The following is a 21,144-nucleotide window of genomic DNA, read 5'->3' as shown; positions in this document are numbered from 1 at the left end:
ATGTTTTTTTTTTTTAGAAAGACATAAAATACTTTTCTTTGTGATGTGTCTAATGTTTTAAGTTGCAGGGTACTAAATAAACATTAGCATTGCTTTTTTTTTTTTTTTCATGTCCCGATACATTTACAACTGACAGAGAATTTTAAATGTTTTGACAAAAATATTTGAAGGTCAGGGCACCTGGGTGGCTCAGTCGGTTAAGCGTCCCAACTTCGGCTCAGGTCATGATCCCACAGTCCATGAGTTCGAGCCCTGCATCAGGCTCTGTTCTGACGGCTTAGAGCCTGGAGCCTGCTTCAGATTCTGTGTCTCCATCTCTCTCTCTCTCTCTCTCTCTCTCTCTCTCTCTCTCTCCCCGCCCCTCCCCCACTGGTGCTCTCTCTCAAAAATAAATAAACATTTAAAAAAATATTTGAAGGTCACCAAACAATTGTAATTTTTCTCATTGTTTACAAACATCCCTTTGCACGGTTTCAGCTCTCAGGGCCGTTTTAACAGTCCTGCGCACTGCCGTGAGTGAGCACGTTTTCCATTTAGACATTTTTCAATACTGAATAGTTTTTTTCTCATCCCTATTACCCACTTTTTAATGCAAACTAACTTTCCTGTGCCTCATCTGTCAAATGGGAACAGTAAGAGTAATCACTTTGCTGTGTTGCTGTGAAGTTTTAACAAGTTAACGCCTGTCGGATACTCAGCAGAGTGAACGACGTCAGTAAAGCATTTAATGCATGTCGGCCGCTGTTCTGTTTATTCGCCTGGACCAGAGACAGATAAAAGACACTGAGAGATCACCAAGTATCACTGTGTTATAATAATCACCACTGCTACCGTCAGATGTCTCTCAGTCGTTTCCTGTTTACCTACTTCCTTAAAATGCTGCCCGGAGTACTACGCAGGAGATTTCAGACATTTTCGTTTGGATGTTTGAATGTTACTATAGACCTAACTAATTTCCTGCCTCCTTCCTCTGAACTGCATTTCCCCTCCTGTGCTCTGGATCCAACACTCTTAACCTCTGTATCTTTCAAAAATGCATCTGTCATGATTCAGCTCCTTGACCCTCAGGTACCACAAGTGGCCTTCTCCTCTAGTCTCCTGTAGCATTTTGAATCTCTCCTGTCACTCTTTGCTTATTTGTTTGTTTAATTACTTATTTGTTTAGAAAGAGAGAGTGCCTGCACATAAGCACAAGCGGGGGAGGTCAGAGAGAGAGAGAGAGAGAGAGAGAGAGATAATCCTAAATAAGCTCTGCGATCTTAGTAGAGCCCGACGTGGGGCTCGAACTCAGGAACCGTGAAATCATGACCTGAGCCGAAATCAAGAGTGGGACGCAGAGCCGACTGAGCCACCCAGGCTCCCCCCTGCCCCCCGCCTCCTGTCACTTTTCATTATGAGCAGATTACAACCCTGTCTCCCCCTTTCAACTGTAAACTCCTTGCAGAGGGAGACTGTAATAGGAAAATGGCACCGCATCCTTTGTGCGATTCCGACACCACCCTGATTTTCACTCAGGTATTTACTTTCTGGCCTATTAGCTTTGGGGAAGGATGACTCTACTCCCCCACCCCAACCAAAAAGATGGGATTTTATTGCCTAGAGGTAGTTCCTGTTGTGCCAAGGCAATTGGTTTAGGCTTAGGTTTCTGAACCAGTCAATGCATGACATTTCTTTGGATGTGGGGATTGGTTTTGAAAGGAGCACATGGTCCAGTTGGACCAATGAAAAATGGAGTTAACTTTGCTAGGTGCTTCTGGGAAAAAAGTGTCTTTGCTTTTAAAAGTGAACCTCCAGGGGCCCCTGGAGGACAGTGGCTCAGTCGGTTAAGCATTCGACTCTTGATTTTGGCTCTGGTCATCATCTCACAGTTCTGTTTGTGAGCTCGAGCCCCGCATCTGGCTCTGCACTGACAGTGTGGAGCCTCCTTGGGATTCTCTCTCTCCTTCTCTCTGTTCCTCCCCCACTTCTCTCTCTCTCTCTCTCTCTCAAAATAAATAAATAAACTTTAAAAAAAATTAAAAAAGAAAAAGTGAACCTCCATGGAAAGCTTTCCTCTCTTTGGGAAATCCTGGCCTTTAGAAGAGCTGTGTCACAACGTGGGAAGCCAACCTGAAGATGAGGTCAGTACGCAGAGGGAAGATGACCCAGGAGCCACTGAATTAATCCAACACTGAAGCCTGAACTTCTGTAGACATGAGCCAAAAAAACATTACTTATTAATTGGAGCCTCATTCTCTGGAACTTGCCACGCAAGGATACTGAACTGAACTTTATCTTCAACTTTGTATCCACTATAGCGTCTGTGATATGGCAGGCAAGAAATGCTTGTTGGGTTGGATAAACTCCTGATCCTCGTACAGTTCCCTTCTGGCTCTCTGCATCTTGTCTGTAGAGCAATTCTCCTCACACAGGTCTCTGAAATCTCCCCTCCTCACCTGAGCTTCTGATTTGAATAGTTGATTTTTCTAAAACTGAAACAGAGCTGCCTGAAGTGATGGGAACGTTCTTGTGTATCCAGTCCTGCTCTCTCTTGGAAGTTCCTTGATGAACACTGGCAAATCTGAACTCATGGACTCTCCTTTTTTAGACTCTGGTCTGCCACTTTTTAGATTGCAATTGTAGTCACTTCAAAATACTTTCATGAAACGTTAACTGTATTACTTCCCAGCACTAACTTTGCAATCACCAGAATCTAATCAATCAGCTGTCTGCAAATTGCATTTTAGGGTAGGTTGTTGTTGTTAAGTATTCAATCACCAAACACTTGAGTTGCAAAATCCCACACTATGGAATGACATAATTTTTAGAAAGTTTTCTGTTTATTTTCTTCATCTCTGGATATGGATTATTAAGAGCTTTGTTGTTATTAAGTAACATTTCTTAACTTAAATATATTGTCCTTTGTCTAATTTATACCTGTCCCATCAGTTATTGTTTTATTTAATTTTTAATTTAAGTTTATTTAAGTAATCTCTACACCCAACATGAGGCTTAAACTCACAACTCTGAGAACAAGAGATACAATGCTCTTCCAATTGAGCCAGCCAGGCACGCCTCATTTTTTTTTTTAAATGGTACTCCCCTACCTTAGGGATAGTAAATAGGCCCAGAGATTAGCACTGATCCTAACACAGACACCTGTAGGCCACCTAGAAATGGTTTTGCGTGAGAGTATCATCCAATCACATTGTCCTATACTATGCTTGGGCAGATAATTAGATCATCTCTCAGACATTCTGAGTATGAACCATATAGATAGGGAAATGCACACTGAGGAATTAAAAAAATTAAGCTTAATCACATTAAAATTAAGTACTTCTCATCACCATCAGGAGACCAGATAGTGAGTGAAAAGATGAGCCCCAAAGTGGGAGAAAATATTTGCAACATTATGTAGTAATTAATTGTTACATAAAAGAATTCCTAAAAGTTAATATGAAAGAGATAGACAACCCAATAGTTCTACTCAAAAGTTTTGAATAGGCACAAAAGGGCAAGTCCAGATGGCCAATAAATAATATAAAAAGATAGTTAACCTCATTAGAAGTTGGGAAATTAAACCCCAACAACACAACGTTATGCCTCTACCAGTTAGACAATATTAGAAGATCCAGAAATAACACATCAGACAAGGGTATGGGACAAAGGGAACACAAATACACTGTAGGAGGGGCTATAATTGGCACAATCACTATGAGAGTTTGACATTACTGAGTAATTAATGACCCTTTAATTGTACCCCTAAGAATCTACCCTAGAGAACTCTGTCCACTTGTGCACCAAGAAATATGTAAAAGAATGTTCATAACATGGTAACAAAAAAACCCAGAAACAACCTAAATATCTATAAAAGATAGAATGGCTAAATTATGGTGTGTTCTTACAAAGGAATACCATCACCCAATGAAAATGACCAATAGCTACATGCAAACAACGTGATTAATCCCAGCTGGCAAGAAGTGGTAAAGAGTATGGAAGAGGTATGTCCATTGACCTTCGTGGATGATGGCCTTGCCTTCTTGAGGTTATTCTGCCATCTATTTTTCTTCCTGGCAGCATTTGAAGTGAGCTCTGGATTAAGCCCTCTTTGGTGCCATGCAAATTTCACAGCTGGCTTCCTACTGGGGCATATGTCAGAGACTCAAGGCCAAGGGTTTCTTTATGCCTTGAAGACTTAGAGACTTTTTTTTTTTCTGGATGAGGCTTGTTTCTTTGGCAATGTAGAAGTCTAAAAACCGTAAAAGCTTCAGTCAGTTCCATGAACCAGTCACCATTCCCAAAGTTCTTTTCTGAACATCGTTCGTAAAGCTGCTTTATTTCTTTGCTTCCTTGATTGATCAATAACTCTCTCTCTCTCTCTCTCTCTCTCTCATTTTAATAGTGGCTACCTTGAGTCCATCTGAAATGATAGGCTTCAGGGTAAATTCCTAGACCCTTAGTCTCACCTTTGCCACAGGCCTGGCTCTTGGTTCGGCTAAGAAGTATTAACTGACCTTTGAAAAATGCTCTAGACAACTATAGTTTTATCTCTTCTTGTTTTGGGTAGAGAGGCAATTGACTTTAAAGATCCCTATTTCTGGGTTCGTGGCGGTCTGACCAGTGTTTGCCAGCACTCTGTTGCAGTGTATTACTGAAAAACAGGAAGGAGCAGCCAGTATATACTAACAATGTGGTTTTATGCAACGACTTCATGTAGATTTAGGGGCTTAGGCAATTGGTCTGTCCTTCAAATAATGGCAGGTGACAATCTTGACAAGTTTTTGCCCCAGCATAACAAAGACACTGTCTCTCTAGTAAACCACATCAATTATCTTATCTCCCAACTGCTAAGCCAATGCCACATATTTTTGGTTTTTATAATAACAATACCATACTTTTGGTACCAATTTCTGTATTCATTAGGGTGAGGTTAGTTTGCTCTAACAAAGAGACCCATCAAAAATCCCATGCCTTAGAGAAGACAGAAGTTTAGTTCTTTGTCAGGTGACAGTCCCAGGTGAGTGCTCCAGGCAGTGGGGGGCTCTGATCTACCTGACATTTAAGGATCGAAGTTTCTTCCATTTTGTGGCTTCTCCATCGCCTAGGCCTTGATGTTGTCTGCATGGTCAAAGTTAAGTCATGACCTTATTTGGATCCCCGTGTGTGGGAAGAGGGGAAAGAATAAGAACGAGGCACAGCCTGTTCACAGGTAGAGGCCTATGGCATACGGCCCTTCTGCTCACAGTTTTGGTTTTTTTGGAAGAAATTTAGCCACGTGGCCATTATACCAAGGAAGGCTGGGAGATGTGGCAAGGATAAAGGAGAGAACAGATATCAGTAGGCAATTGAAGTTATATTATCCCCAAAATTTCCATCTGGAGCCTTCAAGTTACTTTTCAGCTCTGAGAATAGAATGAGATTACAGATATTGATCATACACTCAGAGCTACATAGAAGATCAGAAAAACAAAAGGAAATTCCCTCGTGTATATTATTAGCTGAAAAGCTGAACAATGTCACAAGCATTTTGCTGAAATGCTGGGCCATTGAGATTTTGAATAATATCTAGCAAGCCAGACATAGTAAAAGAAAATAATTAATTCATTATTAGTAATTGAAGATACCTAAAATTTCATAGATAGGCTCTTAGAAAGTTGTATTCCAAGAAAGAAAGAAAGAAGAAAAAGAAAGGGAGAAAGAGAGAAAGAAGGAAAGAAAGAGGAAGGAAGGAAGGAAGAGAAAGAAAGAAGAGAAAGAAAGGGAGAAAGAAAGAAGGAAAGAAAGGAAGGAAGGAAGAGAAAGAAAGAAAGAAAGAAAGAAAAGAAAGAAACAAAGAAATAAAGAAAAAGAGAGAAAGAAAAGAAAAAAGAAGGAGGGAGGGAGGGAAGAAGGGAAAGGAGAGAGAAAGGAAGAGCCTACAACAGTGCCTGGTATAAAGTAGGTCCTTAAATGTCAGTTTCCCTCTCTTCTGTCATATTTATTCCTCTCCGGCGGCTGCCTCGGTTCACCTAAAAAGAAGGTGATGTGATGCAGAGGGGGCTGTTGCCTCCCAGAGAACCCAAAGACTCAGAGGGCAAGGCAGCAGCACCGAAGTTGCATTCAGGGTTGCCCACCGGGGAGCAGTACCCTGGCCACCATGAGGTGGGGGTGGCCAATATAACCCCCACGGAGCTGCTTCTCACTCATGGAGGCCTCTGCTGGCTGGCAAGCCTCTCCCCTCTCCTGTTCTCCCCCGTCTGCTCCAATTCCATCTTCTCAAGCCACTGTCTCTGCCTTGTTGTGAAAGACCTTCAGCAGCTGGGGCCAGAGGCAGGGGAGCTCGCCTAGTGCGCTGTGCGCAGCCGCGGCCTGACTGGTGGGGACGGTGGCGATCTCCCAGTGGCCACTTGGGAGGTTCTTGTTTGCTCTGTCAAAAAGTTCAGGAACGTGATGCGATAGATTTTTCCAAGCTCAATGAGGCCAATTAAATAGATATCTCTATTCCTGGACGTTTGAGTAAATTCCTGTCTGGTTGTGTAATGGATTCATTCACGTTGAATCCAAAGCCCTGTGTTGAACTATGTCCACTGTCAGGAGGGAGCCGGCCACAAGGAGAGGAGGGAAAAGGACAGGACAGTGAAGAAACTGCCATCAGAGAAACTACCTGTGAAAGCATAAGCACGGTATCATTATTTTGAGCTCTGTAAAGCAAACACAAAACATACACCCCAAAACCCCCACGAATCGACACCAGTTGTTCGTAAAGCCTTGTGCTAGGGATGAGAAAGAGAGCGAGAGGAAGGCCTTCGCTTTACAGCCCGTCAGGCAGACAAGGACAAAACAGGGAAGAAAAACTTGTCCCAAAAGAAATGATATTAGTGAAGTAAAACAGCATTGCTGGTGTGCCAGCACATCCGTGTGAAGAGACCGTGAATGAAATGAGTCCAGGAGAGAAATGCGTTGGTTTAATGATTCGTCCACAAACGCTTATTAAGTACCAACCATGTGCCATCCACTGTGACAGGGCCTAGAGACACAAAAACAAATAGGACGCAGACCCTGCCCCAAGGCCCTTCCAAGACAGGTAGCTTGGAAGACGAAGCAGGAATATGTCATCAGAGCTCTCACCGACATTGGTACAAGGTTCAGGCGAGTCCAATGAGGTGGGGAGTCTGTGGGCAGAGCCAAGAAGAGGCTTTCGAGAAGGTCTAGCAAGGGTGACAGCAGCAGTGTATAGGGAGCAGGTCCAGGGCGAGATGCTGCGGTAGCTGCTAGCGGCTTAGGAACCCAAGTTCCCAAAGCATCTGTTTCTGTGGCGTGCCGTTGAAACCTGGAGAGCGACAACACCATGGGAAAGGTGCACGTTCTGGGGGCGAAGTGATGTGGGGAACTATTAAACGGTCTGAGCGAGTTGAGCAGCTGCTGAACAGCCCTCTCCCCTCATCAGCGCAGCTGGTTATGAGACAGATGACACCTGACGGGCACAGAAACCACCTTGATGAAGCAGAGAGCAAGCCGTCCCGCCAAACCTCCTTTTAGGAAGTGTTACCCTAAAACTGCCACTCTGGAGCAGACAGAAAGGGGCTGGGAGATCCCCATGGACGAACCTAAGTTGGAAGACTGGCCCCTTGGTTAACAGATGGACAAAACACCGTATTAGTTCAAAACTTACTGGTTGCCAGGAATAGACGCTCAAGCTAGTGTATGCAAAAAGGGTCAACTTAACTTAAAGACAGAGGGCTGTCTCTTAATACTGGAGGACAGGAAGGCATCCAGGTCCCAGGAAAGAACGGAGCCGTGGAAGTGGTGACTGCTTACCAGGCAGCACGTGGTGCACTCTCCCTGTCTCTTTTTCTCTGCGTATCTGATTTCTCTGTCTGTCTTTCTGTCTCTTCTGTTCTCTGTCTCAGCATAACAGAATATGGCCACCCACAGTGTCCTTGTGTCTGTTTTACAGTTCACGGGAAGCTTAGATCTCTCCTTGGACACAGTTCCGGATGCCTGGGGGGAGAGCTCGGACTCAGCTGAGGGCAGGAGAGCAGGGTTCATGCTAAACAGATGGCTGCTGAGGCAAAGGGCAGTTCCAAGGTTCGTGGGAGTGAGGCAGGCACGCCAAAGGAGGTCGGCCGTTGCTCCTCCTTCCTCTGGACCCTGATCCCTGAAAATAATAGGCATTGCTCTACCTGGTTACTGACTAGATATGTGAAGCAACTACCATATAGTAGATCCTTAGTAAATGGAAGTGGTTACAATTATAGTAAATATAGAATGTGATCTATTTTTAGGAAAGCCCAACCCAGGAGACTGGCACGCAGCCTTCTTTCCTTCACCAGAGCTGTTCACATTAACACGAAGCTATGGAGCAAGGCCTCTCTTCCTTTGCCTCCCCCCCAACTGTGCCCCCCAGCCTCTCATTTCTCATCTCTTAGTTGCAACTGGAAGGTCTCCCCAACTCAAGCTCTCTTTGCTATTACAAATCAATCATTTACATTTTGGGCCCCTGCCAGGCCCACAGGTACTCATCTGTAATGACAGTATTTAAGAATGTTAAGTTTATACAGTGATTATATGTCTTTCCTCTTTCATTAAACTTTAAACCTGTGGTCTGAGGGGCACCTGGGTGGCCCAGTCGGTCGAGCAACCGACTTCGGATCAGGTCCTGATCTCACCGTTGGTGGGTTCAAGCCCCGCGTCGGGCTCTGTGCTGACAGCTCGGAGCCTGGAGCCTGCTTCGGATTCTGTGTCTCCCTCTCTCTCTGCCCCTCCCCCGCTCATGCTCTGTCTCTGTCTCAGAAATAAATAAGCATTAAAAAAAAAAAAAAAAACACCTTAAACCTGTGATCCGAGAGACCACATCTTAATACTCCAGACATTGTCGTGTATCTATTGTTCACTTGATGATATTTGTTGACTTATCATGTTTTCGCAGCAAGGGCAATATCCACTTATAGGCTCATTAGAGGAATCTCAAGAACTCATTTATTTTGGGCCCCTGCCTTTAGCTAAGACAAGGCTGAAGCTTCCTAAATAAATGGTCATATATTTTATTTTCACTCCCATGTAAGCCTACGGTCATACAGCCTGGGATTTGGAAGGGATTTGGGAAGGGTCTTAGGTCAGGCACCTCCCCAAGGCAGAATTTCTCTCTCTAGGAACCCTGAGACATGGGTATCTGGTCTCTACTTGCACAGGGAGTTTATTACCTTGCTGGGAAGCTCATTGCAGCTTTATTCTTTTACAACCTAGAAAGTTCTTCTTTGTTTGAAGAATCTCACATCTGCCTTTGTGTCACTTCCATAAAATGTTCCTACTTCTTTAGGACTAATACTAATGCCTCTTCCCCATGGCACCTCTCCTTGCATTTGGAATGAGGGCTCAGGTCACTGTATCATGACTCCTCTAAGCCTCTTCAACCCAAGTATACTTAAATCCTTCTCCACGAGAAACAGTTTAGAGACCCTTTGTCTCCCCGTTCACGCCTTCATATGTTGTGTTTCCCTTTGTGAATCTTAGAGTTCAGAATCCAGCACCGCATGTAACACTTCAGTGTGGTCTGATTGCTGAGGGGAGTAGGATTAGGACCTTTGTTCTACATGTAGCTGCTGTGATTTTATTAATGCTGTGTAGATTTGAGCTGCTGTGATTTTATTAATGCTGTGTAGATTTGAGCTAGTGTTTTTCTTTCTTCATCTTCTTCTTCTTCTTCTTCTTCTTCTTCTTCTTCTTTTGGTAGAACTATCACAATTTTAGCTCATATTCATTTTAAATCTTCATATATTTTTTCAAAATATGGAAATTACTGGGGCGTCTGGCTGGCTCAGTCAGTGGAGCATGTAACTCTTGATCTCGGGGTTGTGAGTTCGAGCCCCATGTGGGACGCAGAGGTTACTTAAAAATGAAATCTTTTTAAAAAATATGGAAATTACTCTTTTTTATAAATGTAACATACGTTATTCTGGAAAATTCAGGGAGAAAAAAGCAACACGTGAAAGGATAAATAAGAGAATAACAACCATATTGTAACCATCCTCTTAAAGATAACCATCATTTACATCTTGGTATGTACTCTTCCACACATCATTCTCTATGCATAAACATGCATACGCACACATGTGCATGCATGAGCGTGCACACACACACACACACACACACACACTGACAGACATGGAGGTAAACCTCTGTGGTCAATTAGAGATGGCTGCAAATTCTTTGCCGCTCCTCTCATTGATAGGTGAGGTCTATTTCCTCTCCTCTGTGTCTGGGCTGGGCCTGAGTCTGTTTTTTGGTTTTTTTTTTTTTTAAGTTTATTTATTTTGAGAGAGAGAAAGCAAGAAGGGGAGGGGCAGAGAAAGAGAGGGAGAGAGAGTATCCCAAGCAGGCTCTGTTTGACATGGGGCCCAAACCCACGAACAGTGAGATCATGACCTGAGCCGAAACCAAGAGCTGGATGCTTTTTTTTTTTTAACGTTTATTTATTTTTGAGACAGAGAGAGACAGAGCATGAACAGGGGAGGGGCAGAGAGAGAGGGAGACACAGAATCCGAAACGGGCTCCAGGCTCTGAGCTGTCAGCACAGAGCCTGACGCGGGGCTCGAACTCACGGACTGTGAGATCATGACCTGAGCCGAAGCTTAACCTCAGGTTAAGCCTGAGCTTAACCCTGAGCTTAACCGACCGAGCCACCCAAGCGCCCCAGCCAAGAGCTGGATGCTTAACCGGCTGAGCCACCCAGGCGCCCCAAGGGATAGTTTTTTGGGTTTTTTTTTAACAGCAATAGATAACTGAAACAATTACATATAATGACAGCAAATGTTTCTACAGTATTTTCTATGTGCCAGGCACAGTTATAAATCCTTTATACATATTCACTCACATAATCCTCACAGTAACCCTATGAGACAAGTACTATAATTACATAGCACTGTTCCCATTTTACAGATGAGGAAACTGGGGCACAGGGAAAGAAGAAGCTTGCTCAGGACCACATAGTGAGTAAACGGTAAGGCTGGGATTCGAACCCATGCAGTCCATTAGGTTCCAATGTCTGTGTTCTAATCCACCATACCCGCTGCCTCTCTGCTGCTTTCTCTCATTTTAGATACTGTGAACAACTTTCAGTGTCAATAAATATCAATCTGTAAAATCATACTTAAGGGCCACATGTTGAAATCTGTTGAAATCTCAATTTGAGCATCTAAAGTATTAGTGATCTCTTGCAATTCTGGGGTCCTCTTTGTTGGATATATATGCTACTGAAGTCTTCAAGTTGATAAAATTTGTTGACTAAATCAGAGTTCAGGAGTGAGCCCTCTTGAACCCAGATGAGATCTCCTTCCAGGATAACATCATTTGACAATACTTTGTCCAGATTATTCAACAATGTTTTGTTTTCTCATACACCGGCTCCCAGGCGCAGGCTGGGAGATGTGCCGCATAAAATCATGTGGGCGCTTGTTAAAATACAGATTCTCAGGCTTTGTGCCAGACTCCCTCATAAGAGACTCTCTGAAAATGGAGCCCAGGAATCTGCCTTCTAGTAACCCTTCACACATGATGCTGGTAACAGCTAGATTTGGGAACCATTGATCTAACCTCCCTTTCTCCTTTTCATCCATATTGGTAGCTTCATCAAATCCCATGCCAAATTCCACGTACACTAGGCCTGTGGGAATACTCTAATAACCATTTTGAGAGATGTCCCAGCTTGGCTGTTAACCGGCTATATGATTTCATCTCTGGACTTTTTTCACCTGTAAAATAAGGAGGTGGGATTAATTATTTGTGGGTGCCATGGTGTGCCCACACATTCTTTCTTCAAGACTGAGTCACTCATTCCCTCAGCTCTTGGGAGTGTTGGCTGCTGACAGTTCACAGGTGGTCCAAGGTCACACCTCGTCCGGGAGCAGAGCCTATATCCCTGACTGGTTGATGAGGTAGACAGACCCAGCCCCCTAGCCTCAGGGTGAGCCAACTCTAAAGAGCCAGTCTATGGGGCGGACCTGAGATTTTTTGCATCTGCATTACAGTTCAATCCTGTTTCTATCCCCTTCACTCGCCCAATCGCCATCTCAGTCTGTTTCCTACGGAGCTGATTACCACAGTGAACTTTTGCTCCTGATTTGGATTGAATTGATAGCACAGACTCTTTTCTCACACTTTTTCAAACATCCTGGGCTCTCTGTTGAACTTCAAGGGCATTCTCCTCTTTATCCTCCTCCCATTCATTCTCCATTCCCTGAAGAAATTTTTATTGTACTCCTACTGTGTGCCAGATCCTGAGCTCAGCCTGAGCATTCAGAGACCTGGTTGTGTCTCCAATAGAGGAAAGAGAGTAAGTACTTAGGACCTTAGTGTCTCTTCTGTCTCTTTGTCACTTGTTAACACTGTGCTGTTTCCCAAACTGTGGGTCTAGCCCATCTTCTGGCTCTGAACATGACCCAGTGGGCCTTTTTATTGCCCTGGTCATGATTGGCAAGGCCCACCTTTGTAGGAGCTTTAACCTTCCTGACACCATTCTTCTGGGTTTGTGTCTCTCTTTGTATTACCTTCTTTGCTTTTGGGTTCCTCGTTCCAGCTCTTGGCAAGGGCCAACAGAAATATTTCGTTCATTTAAGGTACTAGTGTCTATTTCATGGTTACTGGGATTGGGATAGTGAAGGATCTGAGGGGGAAGGATCTTAAGGTCTTCCAGAAGGGCTAGGGTAAAAGTAAGGGAACAGAGTTTAAACTGGCATCCAATAATCCATCTAGGACCTCCCTACCTCAGGCAAAATAAATCAGCCACATTTGCTGCTGCCACCCTTCTCTTTTATCACCTCCAGCAATTTCTCCCCACTCCTCTTCATGGATTTACAGCCTCCCTGCTTTCTGTTCTTCACACTCCCCCCTCCCTATGCTGTCAGTCATTTTCATTTTTCACTTGAAAAATGCATGAGACTGAGTCGTAATGCATCTTGTCTAGGGTTTATCACATTTTAAGCGTGTTCTTATACCACATTGCAACATAGGGACAAAGAATCAATAGACATTAAGAAAATAGAGGGCTCTTTTCAGCCCTTGCAATCACATCATGTCCAAGGGCTATTCAGTGAACAGATATAATAATCTAGAAAGAAAGTAGAAGATGGGGCGCCTGGGTGGCTCAGTCGGTTAAGCGTCCGACTTCAGCTCAGGTCACAATCTCGCGGTCCATGAGTTCGAGCCCCGCGTCGGGCTCTGGGCTGACGGCTCAGAGCCTGGAGCCTGCTTCCGATTCTGTGTCTCCCTCTCTCTCTGCCCTTCCCCCGTTCATGCTCTGTCTCTCTCTGTCTCAAAAATAAAAATTAAAACGTTAAAAAAAATTAAAAAAAAAAAAAAAGAAAGAAAGTAGAAAGAACCCAAACCCACCATTCTCATTGTATAGATGAAGAAACCAATGAACAGTGAGGTCAAGCAGATTTTCAAACATCCCACAGCAGTAATCACCAGAGCAGGAAAAGTTAATGGATGGTACATTTGGGGAAGGGCTTTGCCTGTAGGAGGTACTCATTTATGGATACTGCCTAAGAGTATTACTTTGATTACATACGGAAGTAGACCTATTCTTATTAGTCAGGCCTCTTTTCTCTGCTGCTTCTCCATGGTAGGTCAAGACCAAGCCCTAGATGCCCTTTTTGATTGGGTCAGGAGCAAAAGAACCCAGGTTCCAGCCCACCTGGTTCCAGCCTGTACAAGCTGTCTGACCTTAAAAACAACATTTAACCACCATATCCTTAGTTTCCCAGCCTGGTCTTGCCCTGGGTATCAGGCAAGACGAAGCACACAAAATCTCTCTGAAGGATGGAGAGCACTTTACAGCATGAAGAGCTGTTTTCCATTCTGCCTGTGCACTGGAATCCTTCGTGGAACTTGAAATAGGGAGTGGGGGGTACTGGGGCTGGGACCCAGTGTCTGGGAACTCTTTAAAAAGCTCCATAAGTAATTTTGATGCACAGCCAAGCATGGAAACCACTGACAAAGTATAAAAGACAAATAGGAGAGGAGAAATAAATGATATTATTAGCCAAAAAGAAGTCTTAGATTATCTGATTAAGGTGGTTAACAGATAACCTAAAGAACAATGAAATTGCCTGCCTTTTTCAGAGCCCCCGGAACCCTAATCTCAGATTCCTTTCCTCCTCCTAGAAAAGATGTCTGTTACTTCAGTGACACTCCTTTTACCTCAAAGTACACACACACACACACACACACACACACATCATGAGTCATCTCAACCCACCTCCATGCTGAAGTCAGATTCCAAGTAATGTCTTATATTCTTTGACCTCTGAGTAACCACGCTGCCCCTGTTCTGTCCTTTCAGGTCCAGGAAAACCATCTGATTAGGCCATGGAGAGAGTAACCCAAATCTCCACAGGGCGATCTATAAACCAGCCTGCTAATGTGTTCCCTGGGGAATATTCTGTCAGAGTCCTAGTTCCTCTTTGAAAGTAATTGAATGGCTCTGAGCAAACTGTCCAATCGCTAGGTCTCTCAGATAATTGTTGTCACCTGATCGTCACCCTCACCAAGCATTTCCTTCCCTGGAGCAGTTCTCTTTGGAACACCAGTTAAGTGTGGTCAGAAACTGGCTGCAGCAGCTATAACATTAAAGAAAATGAACCAGAAGGAGAAGAATGAATTTGGGGGAACACTTCATTCAGTCCCTGAGACACCAATGGAGACAGTTGGTACTTTTGTCTGCCCAGCACATCTCTCCCCTCTTCTGGGAATGGAGCTTCATTCCTTGGGAGAAAGCCTTTCTTCCTCTGCATGGTTCTGGGTGGCTGACCAAAGTACCCTGGCTTGTTCCTCTGAGGCCACAAGGGTGGACCTGTCCCCTGACTTATTTAACCATAATAACATCCTACTCACCTGGTCACAACAATTGGTCTGGGGATTATCCAAGGACTGATCAAAAAAAAAATAATAATAATAATAATCAGGGATTAAAAAAAATAAAGCTGGTGGCGAAACTGTCTTTTCTTTCTGGTCAAGTGGCTGTATAACTGTGACACCAGAGCTGCCACATGAGAAGGCGGAAAGGATGAGGCTGCCATCCAGAGATGAGGTTGTGAGAGAGAGAAGGAAATGAAAGAGTATGTTTTTACGGGGTCAAGTTTTGTCTGACTTGGCATCATCTGGCAACTATTCTTTTGATTCTTTGAGTTGCCCCAAGATTTTTGCCCAAAGCCTCTTTTTTTTTTTTTTACCTAAGCCAGTTTGTATTAGAATTTCTGTCACTTGCAACCCAGAGTCTTGATGGACAGAAACACTGACAGCATTCCTCTCTACCATCGACTTTTCTGAAACTTCAAAAATGTGTCTGTGAATCTCAGAACTGAGTGTGTTCCTGTCTTTCCCAGATCAGAGTGTGGGATTGCTGGATGGTCACCTTGATTATTCTGGGAACTGTGTTTCCCAGCACCCCCTTCCCTGAATGACTCTGGTTAGGGTGGCTAGAAGTGAAGTGGCATGAGATGGTGAGGGCAGCAGTGAAGCAGCCGCCATCTTGTGCTGAAGGCCACTGTTGGCTGGAGCTGGTGAGGGGCACAGAGGTTCAGCCAGGCTCCTGTGTGTCCCTGTTCTTCCCTGCCCCTCTGGGACTGCCAGCCCTGCTGACCAGCAGTGACCCCATGCCCACTCTCAGACATTTTGCGGCAAACTCACAGAGGCAAGAGCTGCAAAGAGCCAATCAACTCCAAAGAGTCAATCCTTCCAAAGATTCTGCATGAGCCCTGGAAGGCACCATTCCACAGCTCGACCTGCCTTGCTTTCTGTAAGCTCCACTTGGTTCAGCCACACCAAGGCTGGTTAGTGACTTCCGTGATCTTTTAGATTTTTACACTCCCAGCTCCACACCCCCATTGTGAAAGAGCTTATTTATTATGATAAATTCTGTATTCTGTACTAGTCATAGTAGTTCTGCTTCCAGAGTTCAATTCTGACTCATACAAGTGGCATCGGGTGGACCCAGACACAGAAGCTTCCCGATTCCTTTCTTTGCTTGGTACCTACACTCAGTCCATCCATCTTTGTAATTCTCCTCCTCTCTGTTCACTACAACTCCTTCATCTTCTCCCGGCTCGCCCATGTGTTCGTGGGAAGACCTGACTCTGTTCCTGATCACCTTACCATTGTGCTATTTGCTGTCTCATGCCAATTTCCCCCCAACCTCTGTCTGACTCACTTTCACACTATTTCCTGCTCTCCCTTCCAATCACAAGACTGCAGGCAGTCTAGAGGTTTAACACACACTGACATCCAGTTAAGGCAAAGGCCAGGATGTCCTACCCAGAGGCTCCCGCTCCTGATTTCCATCTAGGAAATGTCAGTAAAGAACAAAAAAAGAGAACTTAATGGGTACTGTGTGTTGTCGATAAATATTTTTAAAATGAATTAACATTGTAAAAACTATTTGAGTTGAAAATTACCAAGCAATATTTAAAAAATCAACATGGCATACTATTGGCCCATTGAACGCTGCAAGCATGGGTTTGAAATTTCCAGTGTGATGGGCTCAAGGTCTCTTCCAGCTTTGTGATAATAGCTCAAAGTCCAGAACCACTAACCCCTGCCCAGCCATTGCTCAATGTGCAACCTCTTGAGTCAGCTGGCCTCTCTAGGCTTTGGCAAGTCTATCTGGATCCATGAAGTCAACAGAGAAAAATCTTAAAACTGTGGTGTGTCAGGCTTGGAAGCAACCTTAGGGGTTACCCGTAATTTGGAAGCTGCTTCTTGCTTATTTCCATCCAGTCCCTCTGGCAGTGTTAACCCTTCCAGCTGGAGCCATGTGGCCATGGGGCACTGTGCCACCATTGTAGGAGGAAGCCGGGGATGGTGGTTTGTGCCTCTGTTGGGACTCTGTCCAAGAGAAGAACAAGTCTAACAGCAGAATTTTCTTCATATAGAATTAGGCATCCTAAATTTTAAAGAGGATACTGTTACCCACTTGACATGGGACATGAACAGCAAGTGAGTACTGAGGGAACTTGGACCATGCGAGAGGAAGAATAATTTATTACAAGCAAGAATAAAGCAAGTAGCTACCAGTATTGAGCATCTACAACGGGGTGTGTTAACATTTAATCTTCACAATGACCCATGAGTGAGGCTGTGCTGCCTCAAACTTACAAATTTACAAATGAGATCCAGCAATTTTGAGTAACGTGCCTCAGGTGGCACAGCTGGTAAGTGGCAGATTTGGGATACCAGACGCTTTGGAGTGACCCCAACCTCTGTTCTCTTCCCGTATATAACCCTGTACCTCTATACCTGTCTCTCAGTCATAGTTGATTCAGGGTCCTTTCTAGTTTTTTGGTAAGAAAGGAATTAGAAGCCAACACATTGTATCATTATATTTTATAAATATATATATATACATATATATATATATATATATATATATATATATACATATATCATATTATATCATATCAGTGGTTGGTTGGGTAAATTTATAATTAAACAATGAAATGCTCTTTCAGTCATTCAGATTTGGTTATTCTTCCCTCTTCCTTCTTTTTGTCTATATACACTCCCCACTGTAAAACTCCTCTGGCTTTTTGGGCTACTAGGTGGATTCTGCCAGGTCATTGAAATCAAGATTGGATATCCCAACCAGGTGAGCAGGGATCTTTATTTAACTGAGGTTGGTTTGACAATATTTGCTTGGTTCACATCCATTCGTATCTGTCCTCAGGACCTCCTGGAGTGCTATGGGCAGGCCAGCAGAGCCCTGACTGCAGCCCAGAGAGGAAAATGACTTGCCCCAGTCAGTAAGTGGCAAAGTGAGTACTAAAGGCCAAGCTCCTTGACTCTTGTGTGCATGTTTTGATGTTTCTTTCATACATGTAGGATGCATTTTTACCCAGGCCTAATGCGGAGCAGGGTTGGGAGATGTTAGCCACCCTCTCTTCAACTCTATCAGCACCCCGTCCCTCCACACACTCACCTTTTACTTGGCCATGAACAGCTGATGTTCCCCTAGTTCAGGTAAATTCTGTGCAAAGACGACAAGCTGGGTCCTCAAGCCCACCCTTTCCCAACCAATGAGGGGCCTAAGTCCTTCCTGTATCGAAATTCTGGAGCCACCAGTACATAACTGCCTCTTCTAGGAGACTGTCAGCTTCTTCCCAAGGACAGGAAATAGAACCCCTCCCCCCACCGCTTTCTCTGATGTCCCCAGAAGTATAATGTGAGCTCTGCATAGTGTAGACTTACAATGAATATTTGCTCCTGGGCCTGCTGCTGGAGTGGCCAACTATGCTCAGTCCCAATTAAGGACGCTTGCGTATTTGAAAACCAGGATTCCTTGCATAGTCTCTCTAGGACAAGCCAGGAGTTAAATAATAAGATGAATTTCAATTTTTCATGGCTCATATCACTTCGATGCTATATATCATGGATTCCTACCCTACGCTGTGGATTCCTCAAGCAAAGCCGCCATGGGTCAGCACCTAGTTGCTACTCCGTGTTTGCTAAGTGAATGACTCAGAATCTGGATACGTGCTCCTTATAGTACCTAATAGCGTACCTAAGGGCAGCACACCTTACTTGAAAAGACGTCCGACTGTACTATCACATAACAGTGAGTGATTACATAATGCTTTTTACCATCAGAGAGAGATAAACAAATGGAATTTACAACACAGTGTAAAATATGAAGGCGATCACTGGTCACCTCTGTGCCTTCTGCTTTTCACATTGTAGCGAGGTGACTCTTATAAGAAAGGATGGTACACATTTCAGGACGGCTGTAGACATACACTGGGTTATCTGCTCAGTTGTTATCTTCTCGGGGTACAGTTCAACCTGCCCCAACCCCCTCCAAACACATCTGCTCACCACACCCCTTGGTGTGGTCCAGGCAGCCATGTTTATGCAGTGACCTGCTCGGGTTCTCTCTTGTAAGAATTTGGAATTTGAAATATAGAGACACAAAGAAAGGAGGCTGTCTGGAGAGGCAGACCCATTAGTGGCAGCCCCCCTGGAGGGGAGGTTCACACACACACACACACACACACACACACACACACACAGAATTGAAATGGAATCAGAAAACTTGGTAGTTCTCAGGATTCAGTATATAGAATCTGAAAGTGAATTAATCTTTTCTCCCTGTTGCTTTCTACACCTCCATGGTAAAAATAACAATAAAAGCTTGTATTTTATTTCATATTTCGAATGATTCTAGAAGCCCATGGAGGGCAAGAATGCACTTACCTTTCTACTTCCCATAGGCTTAACGAATCCCTGACCCTCCTCAGGCACTCAGTGAACATTGATGTAGCTGAAGTAATTTGATTGACCGTATTGACAAAAACAGTGAATTTGCATGTTTCTGGGGTAAACAATATTAAGACATTACTCACGTTTAATCACCTATCTGCTTTAACAACGACACCACAAGGATGAAAGGGAAATTCCTGTGGGATGTTTTAGTGGCTTTCTCTGCCCTCAGGCTTCCCCACTGCCTGTGTCCCCAGGGACCCCACAGGGGACACACCGTTGGGAAAGGGTACAGAGAGCAATCGGGGCCTGCAGTCCGTGGATACACCCTGAGCAGACTGTCTCCAGGCCCAGGCTGACCTTCTGAACTTTGGAACCAGCTCTTTGGGCACAGAGAGTCCAGAGGCTCTGGAGAGAGTTGAGAATGAGCTGGGGGCATGGAGCCTGGACAGAAGGTGGGTGGGTGTGGAGGGTGACAGCTCGCCCCTGAGGACACAGTTGGCAGAGACCTTCAGTGGTTGCCTACAGGTGAGTAGCCTCCTGTCTGAAGAGTTTGTTAGTTCACTGCACTGGCCGCCTAAAGTCACTCATGAAGGACTGGGGGATGGTCTTGGTGAGGTGGGGAAGGGTGCAGAGTCAAGGCCGGCAGTCCCAGGGATCAAAGCATTCAGGGTGTGGAAACCTATCCCCCTGCACTCCACATCAGGTGTCCTTCAGTCGGTGCCCTCGTTCCTGCCCTCTGGGAGGCCCTGCCCTGATAAACAGCTATGGAATGTCGACACACATGTGAATGTGCTTGCAGCTGAAGCTCTTGAACATTCAAATGCCTTCCCTGCTGGATAATCTCTGAAAGAAGTTGGACAAAGGAGAGGGGAATGGACCCAGGGAGCTTAAGAAATGTTTTTGTAAACCTGTATCCGGCCACACTAAATATGTATGCAATGTAGGTGGGCCTTGCACTCCGGGGGGTTTCCATTCATGTGTTAGGATTTCAGTGATAAGAAAATATATTTTTAAGTTCTTTTTCCATGCCTGTTATGTATCTTGGAAAGTTAGCAGCTGGGGAGATTTTTTTTTCCTACTGCGTCCTATTTAAAAAAAAAAAATGAAAACAAACCTTTTGATTTTTTAAAGTAATTATGTGTACCATTTAGAAAAAGCTACCTTATTAATATTTTGATAGACTTCCCAGGCTCTTACTTACACACCTATACATGAAAAGATACAGCTTTAAGAATATGAGATCATACCATACTGTTTCATAACCTGACTTTTTTTTTATGCAAGAATCTATAGTGAACCTGGGTCCATGGACATCAAAAGATGTACATCATCATCATCAATCTTAATAGTTACATAGTATTCTATTTTATGGAGTTAGTGTAATTTGATCAATTCCTATTGACAAAACTTTATATTGTTTCCAATTTTTGTCTTACTAAACCACGTTTGATGTTCTTTTATAATATGTTTGCTCTCTTGTCTCTATCTTAGGGAAACTTCTTAGAAGAAGTATAATTTTTACATGGATAGGAGAGACAGTCTCCTTTCTAGAAAAGTTGTATTGATGTATATCAATACATTAATTGGCAGGGGCCAATGCATTGGCAGGGGCCTTCCAACAGCAGTTGTGTCAAAGTCTTTTAAAAATAATTTTAAGGATGCCTGGGTGGCTCAGCCAGTTAAGCGTCTGACTTCTGCTCAGATCATGATCTCATGGTTTGTGGCTTTGAGTCCTGCATCAGGCTCTGTGCTGACAGCCCAAGAGCCTGGAGCCTGCTTCAGATTCTCTGTCTCCCTCTCTTTCTGCCCCTTTCAAGCTTGTGCTCTCTCTCTCTCTCTCTCTAAAAAAAAAAAACAAAAAAAAAAACAAAAAAAAACAAATTTAAAAAACAATTTTAATTTTGTTTCCATTAAATACATGAAAATGATATTTCT

The 21,144-nt window shown here is 43.9% G+C and overlaps 1 long non-coding RNA gene across 2 annotated transcripts in view; it reads left to right on the top strand.

Annotated features, from left to right (window-relative positions):
* The window catches only part of LOC122212144, a 29,962-nt gene extending 9,057 nt beyond the window's left edge, over positions 1 to 20,905 (top strand). For both annotated transcript variants that reach the window (XR_006199032.1, XR_006199031.1), the window contains exons 3-4: positions 17,678 to 17,765; positions 19,913 to 20,905. This is a non-coding gene — a long non-coding RNA (uncharacterized LOC122212144). The remainder of the gene's footprint in view (positions 1 to 17,677; positions 17,766 to 19,912) is intronic.
* The last annotated feature ends 239 nt before the right edge of the window (positions 20,906 to 21,144 follow it).

Source organism: Panthera leo, chromosome F3 (genome assembly GCF_018350215.1).
Source record: "Panthera leo isolate Ple1 chromosome F3, P.leo_Ple1_pat1.1, whole genome shotgun sequence".
Taxonomy (NCBI): domain Eukaryota; kingdom Metazoa; phylum Chordata; class Mammalia; order Carnivora; family Felidae; genus Panthera; species Panthera leo.
The sequence above is the reverse complement of the archived record's forward strand: the minus strand, read 5'-3'. Positions and strand labels throughout refer to the sequence as shown.